Source organism: Manis pentadactyla, chromosome 3 (assembly GCF_030020395.1).
Source record: "Manis pentadactyla isolate mManPen7 chromosome 3, mManPen7.hap1, whole genome shotgun sequence".
NCBI lineage: Eukaryota > Metazoa > Chordata > Mammalia > Pholidota > Manidae > Manis > Manis pentadactyla.
In genome coordinates this window covers 70,843,062-70,858,518 of record NC_080021.1, presented here as the reverse complement: position 1 = coordinate 70,858,518, position 15,457 = coordinate 70,843,062, and the positions used below count along the sequence as shown (strand labels likewise).

The following is a 15,457-nucleotide window of genomic DNA, read 5'->3' as shown; positions in this document are numbered from 1 at the left end:
CAGTGAGACATGCACATTTGAAAAATACACAGCTTCAAAAACATAATCTGATGAGCGCATGGCCAGGATGTTTTTCTATGGAAACATAATTGAAAATTTTTTTCAAGCATCTGAAGTCATGGGACACACTGCTTTTGTTGATTGCTTGACTGAAGTTCAGAGAAAACTAGCAAGAACTTTCTCCCACTCCACCCTCCAGTTCACCCTTGGTTCATGTGATTTTGGTCACACATTAGGTTCTATAAATGTTTCAGAAACATGTCTCAAATAAAGCTGGAGGACCCAAAGTTGGTTCTACTGAGATGTCTTAATTGAATTTATATTATTTCCCTCTTTGCTTTGTTCACCTTGAAATGGCACACTTTTTAAAGCTTATAAATAATAGGTTTACACAAAAATGTAGTTAAACTCATAACTATATCTGTATGGACATAAATATCAGTATGATAAATGAAAAATCAGTATGAGAAATGAAGGTGCATTTGTATATATATTAGAAAGCTTAGAAAGGGCAAGTGTTTTGTCACTGAAGAAGTGTAAAGCCTCTTAAGCCAACGTAAGCCAGCAGGTTATATACATAGCCTGTTCAACTCTGGACTCAGCAGCCAAGATCAAGGCCATTTGCTGATAAGAGTAGACCTTGAACAGTACTTATCAAGGTCTTCTGTTTTTTTTCAAGCACTACAGCTATTTGGGAACACTGAAACCAAACTACATCTGCACATAGCCTTGATCCTTTGTGTGTTCTGCTCCTTATGTTTATGCTGACCTTTTACTTAAGTTTGCTGCCAAAAGAAAGGTCTTGTCTGCAATGTTTTGTTTTTGCTGGGCTTTGATTTTTCAGGAAGGTAGGAACTGCATATAAGTAGCAGTGGGTGACTGTTCATAAACAGCAAAACAATGAGGCTCATGGAAACGAAGTGAATGTGGAATAAAGTTGGAAAGGGCTTTTGACTTCCATAGGTCATGGAATGGAAGTTAGAGCACATCTCATCTAGAAGTTAGAAGGAAGAGAAACCATAGCTACTGCTGCTAGAGCAATTTGCTCCTCTCTCTGTTGGCTCACTAACCTCCTCAGGAGCCTCCCAGGTGAAATCCAAAACCCTATACTTGGAGGGCAGAGAGAGATCTAAGAAACGGGCAGGCCATCAGGTTGGTAAGCGGCAGGTTTAAGAAGCAAGGAAACTTACATAGGGGATGTGTCTTGGGTGGCTACAAGGCAAGTAGTTCTCTGCACCCACCCACCAAATTTTAAAGTTTATATAGAAGCCTGACTGGGTTTAGTCATGTATACTGTCCAGATGTTCTCAACACCTCACCACTATCTGTAGGCTGTGTCACTGTGGCAGCATTGGGGGTGGGGGGGGATGGAGGCAGAACCCACAACCCAAGGACAGAGGAGGAAGTGGGGAGTCCCGATAGCTGGGGTCCAGCTAAAGGGTCAGTCAGTGGTCACATCTTCTTGAGGACCTTCCCTAGCACATCCTCTCTTTTGGAGTGAGCTAGTTAACAAATATGGAAGTATCTTTACAGAACTTGTAATTTTCTCACTCTAGAGGTTATTAACTTTTATTTAATTTTACAGATGAAGCCACTGGGGCTCTTGAGTCCCTTTTCTGGGCCACTCAGGAAGAGTGGGAGAGCTAGGGATTAAATCTGACCCAGGATGATGTTTGTTCCACCAAAGCTACATGGAAGTGACATGGACATCCCAGAGTTGATGAAAAGCATACTTGTTACGCAGTGGATGGGGAGGACCACTGGAGACTTCCTGTCTAAAAAGCTCAGTTTGTCCCATATTAGTGACTCTAATGATATACTGACCTATGTATTCAGATCCCTGAAGAACTAAGTAGGAAATTTAAAAGGAATGAATGTCCTTTGTCATGTTATCATTTTCATTTTATCTTTCAAGACTGAGTCTTCATCAGAGTCAGTTTTCTTGGGTGAATTTACTCCAGAAAATAGAATGTTTCTGTTCTTTCTACAGAAAGCACAGGAATTGGAAAGTTAGTATGATGAAATAAGTATGGGAAAGAACTCATTATGTGTAAATGAAGGACAGGTGGGAGAAAGACAATTAGTTGCAATCAAATGAGAGCTGAATAAATTACTGGACAAGTCCAAAAGCCCATTATATATAAATTAATATACATGAGATCAGATGTTAATCACGATTACCAGCAAGTGAAAAATCTGAAGAGTAAAGATCACAATGAGGATTTTGGGTTAAGAATGAAGAGGTTAAAGAAGACTTTGTCATGGCTGTTTCTAACAACTGCATGTGGAGACCAGCTCCACAAACCAGCTGAACCTGAGTGCAGTGGGAATGAGGAGCTTAAGGAACACATAAAATAAAGCTTAAGGAAAATACAAGAAAGAAAGGGAAGCCAAAACTGGGACCAGGAGGTTCACTGCCTGCTGATGGCAGACAAGTGACGCACTTTATTTTCTGAGCACCAATTATATACACAGGCTCATAATGATGTCACTTCCGGACTGATCTAATATCTGGTGTTGTCACTTCTGTTTCCAGTGATCTCACTTCCTGGTGATATCACTTCCTGGTGCCCGGATCTAGTGATGTCACTTATGGGGTGACATCACATCTGGCCCTCCACAACTTAAGAGTGACAGAAGTCAGAGCCCAAACTGGAAAGAGAACTGGAGGGTGGACAGCTGAGGTAATTCAAACATTCACACAAACCACTTTCAGGCAAACTGGCTCAGACTCCACTGAGGAGTAAGATAAAGAACATTTGAAGATATCACAAGCATAGGATCATCCAAGAAAAATAACTGTTCTCTCTTGTAGGTCTTTAATCAGAAAAAAGAGAGGGAGAGGGAAGGGCAGGGATGAGAGTGTGGGAGTGAGAAGTGGACATAGGATAAAAATGGCTAATTTCACAGTGAGTTCTCCTGGTACACAGACAGAACAAGAGAATCACAAGTGGAAGCAGGAATGAAACCAAATGAAAGCTTAAAATAGTGAGGAACAAAGAAGAGGTTTAGTGGAAGAAAACAGGTCAACCATCAGGAGGCTAGTGGGAAAAGTACAGTAGTTAGTTGCCAAAGTATGTATTATCTCATAATTCCATTAGCTATTAAAAGTACATACAGTATAATGAGGCAACTAAGGCACAGCATTTAGGTGCCTTGACTAGCTGGTAAACGGTTAAGTCAGAAGTCAAACCCAGGCCTGTCTCCAAAGCCTATACTCCACCACCACAAACGTTTTTTGTATTAATGAGCATTAACATTTTTTAAAGACTCTACTTCAATATGCATTAATGAAAATGTTTTTCTACATAAAAGCATTATCAGATGTCACAAAATTATTCATTGATTTCTATATACCCAGTCCATATTTCACAAGTTGCCCTCAAAATATCATTTTCAGCCAGTCTACACAATCAGGATTTGGTTCCAGTCCTACTAGCCTAGTTTCTTACCTCTCCATTAATCCAGTAGAGTCTTTTCATGAGACTAATTTATCCTATAATATGTTTAATCTTCTGGATACATCTGATTATTTTTTAATTTATTCTTCTATGTATTTCCTATAAAGTGGAAGTTACATTTAAAAACTTGAAATATTCAAGTTAAATGTTCTAGTCAAGAGTACTCAGGTGACAGAGGTGATACATGCACACTGCAGGCAAACCATTAGGAAATGCACAAACAACTTGTCTTTCCTCTGTTAGGGGTGCTAAGTTTGGTCAATAAACTAGGGTGATGATGGCCTTACTCTCCATGGCACAATGTTAGCCTCATGCTTCTTCCTCCATGCTACAGTTATAATTTCCCCCTTGTGATGACAGCATGATCTTTTTTGATGTTACTTGGTTAAACCACATACAAAATTCATTTCTCCATCAATCATCTAGTAATTTTAACACCAAATGATAATTCTTGCCTGAGTTGGTCATTTCATTAGGAATTGCCAAATGGCGATTTTATATTTCTGTCCACCATTAGTATCTTGCCAATGGGTTTCAGCACTGGGCAAGTTCACTGTGGATTCAGTGAGACCGAGCAATGACAATGGAATGTCCTTGCAGTAGAAGGGTTCATTACCTGCCTTGTTCTCCTGGTGATAGATTGAGCACTAAAATTACGTCTGCATCCAACACTCTGCAGGTCTGTAATCCTCCTTCATCTCTGCCTCCACAGATGAGTGAAATCATTTGATACTTGTCTTTCTCCACCTGGTTTATTTCACTGAGCATTATATCCATGCTCCATCCATGTGGTTGCAAATGGTAGGATTTGTTTTCTTCTTATGGCTAAATAATATTCCATTGTGTATATGTACCACCTCTTCTTTATCCATTCATCTACTGATGGACACTTAGGTTGCTTCCACTTCTTGGCTGTTGCACATAGTGCTGTGATAAACATAGGGGTACATATGTCTTTTTGAAACTGGGCTCCTGCATTCTTAGGGTAAATTCTTAGAAGTGGAATTCCTGGGTCAAATGGTATTTCTATTTTTAGTTTTTTTGAGGAACCCCCATACTGCTTTCCACAATGGTTGAACTAGCAGTGTAGGAGGGTTCCCCTTTCTCCACATCCTCGCCAACATTTGCTATTGTTTGTCTTTTGGATGTTGGCCATCCTAACTGGTGTAAGGTGATATCTCATTGTGGTTTTAATTTGCATTTCTCTGATGATTAGCAATATGGAGCATCTTTTCATGTGCCTGTTAGCCATCTGAATTTTTTCTTTGGAGAAGTATCTGTTCAAATCCTCTGCCCATTTTTTAATAGGGTTACTTCCTTTTTGGCTGTTGAGGCATGTGAGCTCTTTATATATTTCGGATGTCAACCCCTTATCAGATATCTCATTTATGAATATATTCTCCCATACTGTAGGATGCCTTTTTGTTCTGTTGATGGTGTCCTTTGCTGTACAGAAGCTTTTTAGTTTGATATAGTCCCACTTGTTCATTTTTGCTTTTGTTCCCTTGCCCGGGGAGATTTGTTCATGAAGAAGTTGCTCATGTTTATATTCAAGAGAGTTTTGCCTGTTTTATTCTAAGAGTTTTATGGTTTCATGACTTACAATCAGGTCTTTGATCCATTTTGAGTTTACTTTTCTGTATGGAGTTAGACAATAATCCAGTTTCATTCTCTTACATGTAGCTGTCCAGTTTTGCCAACACCAGCTATTGAAGAAGCTGTCATTTCCCCACTGTATATTCATGGCTCCTTTATTGTATATTAATTGACCATATATGCTTGGGTTTATATCTGGGCTCTCTAATCTGTTCCATGGGTCTATGGGTCTGTTCTTGTGCCAGTACCAAATTGTCTTGATTACTGTGGCTTTGTAGTATACAGTGAAGTTGGGGAGCATAATGGCCCCCCACTTTATTCTTCCTTCTCAGGATTGCTTTGGCTATTCGGGGTCTTTTGTGGTTCCATATGAATTTTAGAACTATTTCTCTAGTTCGTTGAAGAATGCTGTTGGTATTTTGATAGGGATTGCATTGAATCTGTAGATTCAGTGCTTTAGGCAGGATGGCCATTTTGACAATATTAATTCTTCCTATCCATTAGCATGGGATGTGTTTCCATTTATTTGTATCTTCTTTAATTTCTCTCATGAGTGTCTTGTAGTTTTCAGAGTACAGGTCTTTCACTTCCGTGGTTAGGTTTATTCCTAGGTATTTTATTCATTTGATGCAATTGTGAATGGAATTGTTTTCCTAATTTCTCTTTCTGCTAGTTCATCATTAGTGTGTAGGAATGCAACAGATTTCTGTGTACTAATTTTGTATCCTGCAACTTTGCTGAATTCAGATATTAGATCTAGTAGTTTTAGAGTGGATTCCTTAGGGTTTTTTATGTACAATATTATGTCATTTGCAAACAGGGACAGTTTAACTTCTTCCTTGCCAATCTGGATCCCTTTTATTTCTTTGTGTTGTCTGATTGCCGTGGCTAGGACCTCCAGTACTGTGTTGAATAAATGTGGGGAGAGTGGGCATCCTTGTCTTCTTCCTGATCTTAAAGGAAAAGCTTTCAGCTTCTCACTGTTAAGTATAATGTTGGCTGTGGGTCTGTCATATATGGCCTTTATTATGTTGCGGTACTTGCTCTCTATACCCATCATTTTGTTGAGATTTTTTATCATGAATGGATGTTGAATTTTGTCAAATGCTTTTTCAGCATCTATTGAGATGATCATGTGGTTTTTGCCCTTTTCTTTGTTGATGTGGTGGATGATGTATATGGATTTTTTAATGTTGCACCATCCTTGCATCCCTGGAATAAATCCTACTTGATAATGATGGATGATCATATGGTTTATTTTCCTTCTTTTTATTGATGTGGTGGATGATGTTGATAGATTTTGAATGTTGTACAATCCTTGCATCCGTGGAATAAATCCTACTTGATCATGATGGATAATCTTTTTTATGTATTTTTGAATTCTGTTTGCTAATATTTTGTTGAGTATTTTTGCATCTATGCTCATCAGGGATATTGGTCTGTAATTTTGTTGTTGTTGTGTCTTTGCCTGGTCTTGGTATTAGAGTGATGCTGGCCTCATAGAATGAGTTTGGGACTACTCCCTCTTCTTCTACATTTTGGATAGCTTTAAGGAGGATGGGTATTAGGTCTTCACTAAATGTTTGATAAAATTCAGTGGTGAAACCATCTGGTCAACGGGTTTTATTCTTAGGAAGTTTTTTGATTACTAATTCAATTTCACTGCTGGTAATTGGTCTATTCAGATTTTCTGTTTCTTCCTGGGTCAGCCTTGGAAGGTTGTATTTTTCTACAAAGTTGTCCATTTCTCCTAGGTCATCCAGTTTGTTAGCATATAATTTTACATAGTATTCTCTAAGAATTCTTTGTATTTCTGTGGTGTCTGTAGTGATTTTTGCTTTCTCATTTCTGATTCTGTTCATGTGTGTAGACACTCCTTTTTTCTTGATAATTCTGGCTAGGGTTTTATCTATTTTGTTTATTTTTTCAAAGAACCAGCTCCTGCTTTCATTGATTCTTTCTATTGTTTTATTCTTCTGGATTTTATTTATTAATGCTCTAACCTTTATTATGTCCCTCCTTCTACTGACTTTGGGCCTCATTTGTTCTTCTTTTTCTAGTTTCATTAATTGTGAGTTTAGCCTGTTCACTTGGGATTGTTCTTCTTTCCTGAGGTAGGCCTGTATTGCAATATAATTCCCTCATAGCATGGCCTTTCCTGCATCCCACAGATTTTGCAGTGTTGAATTACTGTTTTCATTCATATCCCTATATTGATTAACCTGTTTTCATTTAGTAATTGATCCATTGATTGTTTATGAGCACATTATTAAGCCTCCATGTGTTTGTGGGCTTTTTCATTTTCTTTGTGTAATTTATTTCTAGCTTCATACCTTTGTGGTCTGAGAAGCTGGATGGTGCAATTTCAATGTTTTTGAATTTACTGAGGCTCTTTTTGTGGTCTAGTATATGATCTATTCTTGAAAATGTTCCATGTGCACTTGAGAATGTGTGTTCTGTTGCTTTTGGCTGGAGGGTTCTGTAGACATCCATTAGATCCATCTCTTCGAATACATTGTTCAGTGCCTCTGTGTCCTTATTTTTTGTCTGTCTGATCTGTCTTTTGGAGCAAGTGGTGTGTTGAAGTCTCCTAAATGAATGCGTCGCATTCTATTTCCCTCTTTAATTCTGTTAGTATTTGTTTCACGTATGTAGGTGATCCTGTGTTGGGTGCATAGACATTTATACTTATATCCTCTTGTTGGACTGACAAAGATGTGATGTATTTCTTTGTCTCTTGTGACTTTCTTTGTTTTGAAGTCTATTTTGTCTGATACAAGTACTGCAACTCCTGTTTTTTCTCCCTATTAGCTGCATGAAATATCTTTTTCCATCCCTTTACTTCCAGTCTATGTATGTCTTTGGGTTTAAAGTGAGTCTCTTGTAGGCAGCATATAGACGGGTTTTATTTTTTTATTCATTCAGTGACTCTATGTCTTTTGATTGGTTCATTGAGACCATTTATATTCAGGGTGATTATCGATAGGGATGTACTTATTGCCATTGCAGGCTTTAAACTCACAGTTACCAAAGGTTCATGAGCTCTTTCAATATCCCTTACCATGATGTTTCATTGAGTCTAATTTCACTCACTTAATACACTATTATAAACAAAACCTAGTGGTTCTTTTTTATTTTTCCTCCTTTTTCTTCTCCCTCCATTCTTTATATACTAGGTATCATATTCTGTACTGTTTCTCTATTCCTTAATTGACTTTGGGATCAGTTCATTTGATTTTATATCTGCTTAGTAATTAATTGTTCTACTTTCTTTGCTGTGGTTTTATTTCCCCTGGTGACAGCTATTTAGCCTCCAGAACACTTCCATCTATAGCAGTCCCTCCAAAATGCACTGTAAATGTGGTTTTGGGAGGTAAATTCTCTCAGCTTTTGCTTATCTGAAAATTATTTAATCCCTCCTTCAAATTTAAATGATAATGTTGTGGGGTAGAGTGTTCTTCATTCAAGGCCCTTCTCCTTCATTGCATTAAATATATCATGCCACTCCCTTCTGGCCTGTATGGTTTCTACGGAGAAGTCTGATGATAGCCTGATGGGTTTTCCTTTGTATGTATCATTTTTCATTCTCTAGCTGCTTTTAATAGTCTGTCCTTATCCTTGATCTTTGCCATTTTAATTATTATATGTCTTGGTGTTGTCTTCCTTGGGTCCCTTGTGTTGGGAGATCTGGACACCTCAATGGCCTGAGAGACTATATCCTTCCCCATATTGGGGAAGTTTTCAGCAATTACCTCCTCAGTGACACTTTCTATCCCTTTTTCTCTCTATTCTTCTTCTGGTACCCCTATAATGTGAATACTGTTTCATTTGTATTGATCACACAGCTCTTTCAATATTCTTTCATTCTTAAAGATCCTTTTCTCTCTCTGTGCCTCAGCTTCTTTGTATTAATTACTCTTCTCTCATTTCTATTCCATTTATTATCTCTTCTAATACATCAGATCTGCTTTTAAATCCCTCCATTGTATGTTTCATTTCAGATACGGAATTTCTTTAGGATTGAATCCATCCTAAATTTGTCTGAGTTCTTGAATATTTTTCTCTACCTCCATGAGCATGTTTATGATTTTTATTTTGAACTCTTTTCAAGAAGATTGGTGAGTTCACTTTCATTTTGCCTGTTTTTCTGGTTTCTGAGATTTTTGTTTGAACCAGATTCCTTTGACATTTCATATTTGTATGTGGCTCCTTCTCGTGCCCAGAAGCTCTAGTCTCTGGAGCTGCTCAGCCCCTGCAGTGATGTCGGGGGTTGCAGGGGAGCGGTGCTGGTGCCTGGAGAGAGGAAAGAGCTGTTTCCTGCTTCCTGGCTGTAGTGACTGTCTCCACTGTTAGAACCAGTGGGCCAAGCACACAGGTGTAAGCCTTTGCGCTTTGTGTCTGTAGTTGCCATCGGTGGGACCTTCCTCTGGCTGACATGCCAGGACAGGGACTGCCAGTTTGTGAAACGGTGCCGGCAGGTCAGGAGGAAGGCAAAGCAGGCTGCGTATCACAGTGGGGGGCCTTGGATCTGTGTAGCCATCCAGGGGAATGGAGTGCTTGAAGCTCCTGAAAGTTCCCAATCCAATGGGCAGAGTGCACCCAATCTTGTCTACCTATCCCTTCTCCTGTGCAGTAAGCTTCATGCAAACCGCGCCCCTTCAGCTGCTATGAAGCCTCTCAGACTGCCCACCTTTCCTTTGTCCCAGAGCAGTTGGATGTGGATCTCTGTCCTACACAAACGGCTGGAATCTCAGTCTCTCCAAGTATTCTGCCTGTCTCAGCTTTCCAACCGCACTATTCTCCAGAGCACCATGCAATGTAGGTTTGTGCTTCCAAAGCAGAGCTCCATGGGTGGGTGTTCAGCAGTCCTAGGCTTCCACCCACTCCTCGCTCTGTTTCTCTTCCTCCTGCCAGTGAGCTGGGGGTGGGGAAAGGGCTTTGGTACCTTACCCTGTTTCATGAGTTCTCCTCTGTTCTCTGGGTGTTTGCTGTCTGGTGCAGCCTTCTTTCCTGTTGCTCTTTTAGGATTAGTTGTATTAACTATATTTTCACATTGTATGTGGTTTCGGGAGGAGTTCTCCGTCTCATCTCTCACACCACCATCTTGAATCTCTCACAAACTCAATCAATACATAAGTTTTTAAAAGGCTGTGTTAAGAGCTTTCTGATTTCTAGGTTTATTCACTTTTTGGCTTTCAGTTGAATAAGAATAACAGATTCTTATACTAGATCAATGTAAAAAAGAATTTGATATTTATATTTCCAGTTTTAAAAAAGACATAATATTCTTACAGAAATAGTGCCAAACCCTTTCATATACTCTACTTTTCTTGTCATATCATTCTTGATGTAATAAAATTGCTAGGAAGACAGCAAAAAACATTGAGGAAAAATATAATAAAATGTTGAACTGCATTAGAATACTCCACACAAAACCAGTCACCAAATCATCATAAATTAACATTTGACCTGAGGATGTTTTTAGTGGTAAAGCTATGTTACCAGATTTGCTGAATATCCTTTAGAATATTACTTAACATGCTGAAAATTGCTTAAAATATTGGATACTCACCATACTTGCTGACTATCATTTAGAAAATTTTCATCAACAATCTGTAAATTGAGTGTCCTGATATCTCTATATGAACACTGCAGATGATAAGAAATGAGGACAATGTTTGTTACCCAACACTGCAGGGCATAGAAATAGAAGAAGGAGACATTGACAAGGTGTGTCTTCACAATCATGTGACATTTTTCCCCAAGAAGATAATAGCAAAGATGGTTGTTTGTCTCCCAGAGTTCCCACAAAGGCCGTGGCCCACCTGTACCATCCTGTCCACACTTGGCTTTTCTCCCTACACATTTTAGGATGGAGAACTTTTTCCAAGGAAAGCTCCCAGTAAGTCAGAAAGTTTTGGAAATAATATTTGTAAGTATATGGGGAACAAAGAGAAAAAGCAACTTGAGAAGAGAAACACAGGGGAAATAAGTATGGAAGTGAAAATGGATGTGTTGGTTGGAGATTTGTTAAGTATTGGTTGGAAGACAAGCAACACCACCACTACTGACGCCCACATACATATAGTCCAAACATTTTTAGATATTTTGGTATATATCCTATGAGTAAAAATAAGCACTGACTATTGTTTATAACAGGAAGAATAATCAGGAAATAATCAAATATACTTTTGCATATGCTCAGATACAATTATTTAAGTAAAATCTTAGCTTTGATTGAAGAATCATCCCTAAAAGTAGAATTAGGGGGCCTATTTGCAGGTATGAAATGAAAACCATAAGTAATAAATTTTAAGAACTTTTGCAAACACCTTTGATAATTCCATTTTCACTAATAGATTGAGTTAAGGTAAGCATTTTAATTTAAAAACAACTCAGAAAAAGAAATATAGTTTGTAAAATCATCCAGTGGCCCTTTGCATCTGAGATTAGATCAAATGAGTATCTGCCCCACACTCACTGCGGTATGGGTGTGATGTGCAATCAGATCCTAGCCTCTTTGCTCCTGTCACAACATCCAAGGATTAAGATGCCAGTGGATACAATTCTGTATTCAAAGTCATTTCTTATTTCAAGGACTGCACATAAAGAACCCCATATCACTTAACAATGACAAACTTTCGTATCATTTTTAATGTCAAATATACTTAAGAGTTGTCCTTATAATATGCTAAGAAAAAAAATCTATGTAAAGTAAGTACTAGTTGAATATTTTAACATAAAAAGGTGCTATAAAGGAGTATCAGAATTAAGAGACTTTTATAACATTTTCTTTCTGAAACATAATCTCAAGAAGAACATTCACACTCATACATGTTTGCAGATATTCCTGTCTGTTTATAAAGGTTATTTGGAAACCTGTAACTCCAGGTCATTTCTGCTTTCTTTGCTTGCGTGGAAGATTGTGTAATGGGGTTAATTTAGACAACACGTGCAATATATGACTAGTGAGAATTTATAAGTTCAGCCAAATTAAGAGTGTAGCCAAAGTCAACAGCTCCTCAAGCTAGTTTGATTTCAAAGGCACAAGCAATGTGTGATTAAAACATCTAGTATCATCTGATTTTCTGCAGCTTTTCAGTTAACAAGTGTTTATATACATTTCAATATACTCTCAATTTGTGATTAAATTTAATGAATGCAACGTTCAAATTTTGCAGTTATCAATATTAAAGTAATAAATACATGGTGATCAAAGGGGAGGGGTGGGGGAGGGCAGGTGGGGAGGGAGGGAGAAGGGGATTGAGGGGTATTATGATCAGTACACATGGTGTGGGGGGATCATGGGGAAGACAGTGCAGCATAAAGAAGACAAGTAGTGACTCTGTGGCATCTCACTACAGTGATGGACAGTGACTGCAATAGGGTACGGAAGGAGACTCTATAATATGGGTGAATGTAGTTAACCACATTGTTTTTCATGTGAAACCTTCATAAGAGTATATATCAATGGTACCTTAATAATAAATAAATAAATACATACATACATACATACATACATACATACGTGGTGATGAGGTAGTACATTCTAAAATGAACATCAATGGCTAAAATTTTTAAATTATGTGATGTTAATAAAATAATAGCTCTTTTAAGGCTAGCAGTATGTGATCTAAAGATAAAATCTACAAGAAAAATCATATTATATTATAAGCAATCAGATTACATGACAAGTGACCAGCATACCTTTTTGAGTAATCAAGTAGAACTCACAGGTTGAGGGGTTTCCATGTCTTCATAAAACAATGTTCTTCCTTATCTCTGAACTCCTACACAGGACCTACTACTGGGATTCAGACAATTCCAGGTGATTCCCATACTGACAGCTTCTCAGGAGGGCATTTTTTAGCCCTCTTCACTTGAATTCTGCCATGGGGCCCTGCCAGAACCACTCACTCCTGAAATAAATCAAGGCTGCCCCTTCTAGAACACTTTCCATCTTCTTCCTTCAGAACCCAAAGAAAATGTAAACATGTTTTTCTATCACCAGTATCAACTCTGTTGGCACTGTTCTGAATCTCTCATTTTTAAAACATTAATGCATATATTCTTCCAATATTCAGAGGGTTCTTCATTCATCAATTTCATACTTATTAACTATTTACTAAGTGACTCCTACATTTAAGACATTGTTCGAAGTGCTAAGGATACAGCAGTGGATTTAAAAAAAAAATCCCTACTCTCATGAACTCAGTCTGAGAATCTGGGGTGATAACCTTAATTCATATATTTGGGCCCACAGAATGGAGGCTGCCCCAGTGGCTGGGACTACATGGCAAATAGAAACCTATGTCAGCCCACACTTATGGGAAACACCTGTCAAGGAAACCGAACACACAGCAGTTAGTCCTCCAAGTCAGCTTTAGTTAGCTTACTTATCCTAGAAATAGGACCTGCTAGACTTATAGGGAAACCCCAACCTGCCCTGTTTCCAGGTTGCCCCTTCTAATGCTCTATAAAACTTGCTCTTGCCCCAGGTTTCTCTGGAAGAGCGCCCACTACCTGTGAGGCACTGTGCTCCCCAGTCCATGGATGCTTTCCCTTGGATAAACCACATCAAATTCATTACTAAATTGTTTTAGTTTTGTTATTTGACTGGGGAGCAGGAAAACAATGTCCCAATGTTAGGAGATTAGTAAGGAAGTCAAATGAAGAAAAAAATATTAGGTATTGCTAATGCTATCATAAACAGGGTACGGTGACAGATAAGGGAATGATTTCAAATCCAGGCTTCAGGGAAGAAATCACATTTGAAGACAGATTCAGAATGACAAACCGTAACAGAGTGACACTGACCATAGGTAACATGCTGTATGCCAAATACAACATTCTAGTCTTAGGAGGCCCCCAATAAATATAAAGCCCAATAAGTTATATTGAAGATACGTATTCCTTATTGCAAATGAACCACATGTATTTATTACAGAATATAGTCAGATTAGTTTGAGCTGCCACTGAACACCTCTGGACACACTATTTCAAACAGTAACATAGTTTGTGTAGGTGTCAACATATTTATATTTAAGACAGAGGCTTACATATATTTATACTAGATTTTCAAGGGAAAAAAGATCTCCTAGCCTTGATGTTATTCTCATGTATTTTATAATATGCACAATAAAACATTTATTTGCATATAATTTTACTACATTAATAAAGGACTTCACTCCATGGAATATTAAATCTGACACTGATTTGTAGAAAGGAACATTTCCTTCTGCAAGATGTCACTTCATCCTACTACCTTCCATGCTCAAAAGCCGTGATCCAGTTACAAACTGTGGGCTGTGGAAGCAGGACTCCATCATACTCAGCTGTGTTCATACTTTCACTTTTGAGCCTACTGCTATTCTGAATACTTGTAATATATACAGCTGCTGCCCTTTGATCAACATTGATTCTGATACAAAAGTCTATTTTTTACCATTCTTGATCCTAGGATAAAAATGATAAAATCTGTTAACATTAGAAGAAACAAGCCTTTCCCACAAAGACAAAAAAGAAAAACAAAGTAGGAAAGATAATAAATATGGAAACTACAATGTAGGCCCTTTCATAATTAACAGTGTTTTAAAAAGGATACTGAAAGATACACCATGCAGGTAAGGAAAATACAGACCAAAAAGCTAACACAAAGGCATACAAAATGACATATACTCATTTTAAAAACTCTTCTTTCCCCGAAGTTAAAGTGTGATAAGTCTCTGTCTTAAATATAACTGTGTTGACACCTACACTAACTATATGGCCTTAGTAGTACTAAGCCGGGTTTACACTGAAGGAGGTAATGGACAGAAAAGAGAATTTTGGAAGGAAAAAGAGGCAGTTGCCCCACACCTTTAATCTCCTAGCTCTTTTAACTGTTGTTGCCTCACACACATACTTTTATTCAATGGAAAGCCAACAAAGTACTGTATTGCTAACTGTGTGATGTCTTTAAGTCCATGCTAATGAACTGGTAATTATTTATCAGGACTTCCAAAAAAGCAAATGTCATACAGTCAACAAAACTGACTGACTACCATTCTTTCCTTGTAGCTTTCATTTGAGTAGCTCATGTCATAGGTAATCAACTAGTCAGTACTTCTAGGCAGTTTCCTTGAATGATTCCAAATGTCTCTGCTTCATTGTTAAAAAACAAAATTTAACAGAGGAAACTTTAAAGACCGTTTTGGTTTTATTCGACGATTCAGGAATTGGGCAGCATCCCATCTAGAAAATGGAAAGGAGCTTCCAGGAAGCTGTACAAATGAGAGCTGGGCCTATTGCCTTGTTTTTAACAGTACAAAAGTATTTATTTAAAGAAAATAAGTTATCAAGTTCAAACTTTCTAAAAAGGCTTTTTTTCAGAGACCCTGGTCATGGCTATAAACTCTAAG

At 38.0% G+C, this 15,457-nt stretch overlaps 1 protein-coding gene across 2 annotated transcripts in view; it reads right to left on the bottom strand.

Annotated features, from left to right (window-relative positions):
• UBXN2B (UBX domain protein 2B) overlaps positions 1-15,457 on the bottom strand; it is an 85,718-nt gene that overhangs the window by 24,206 nt on the left and 46,055 nt on the right. The gene's annotated exons all lie outside the window — the stretch shown is intronic.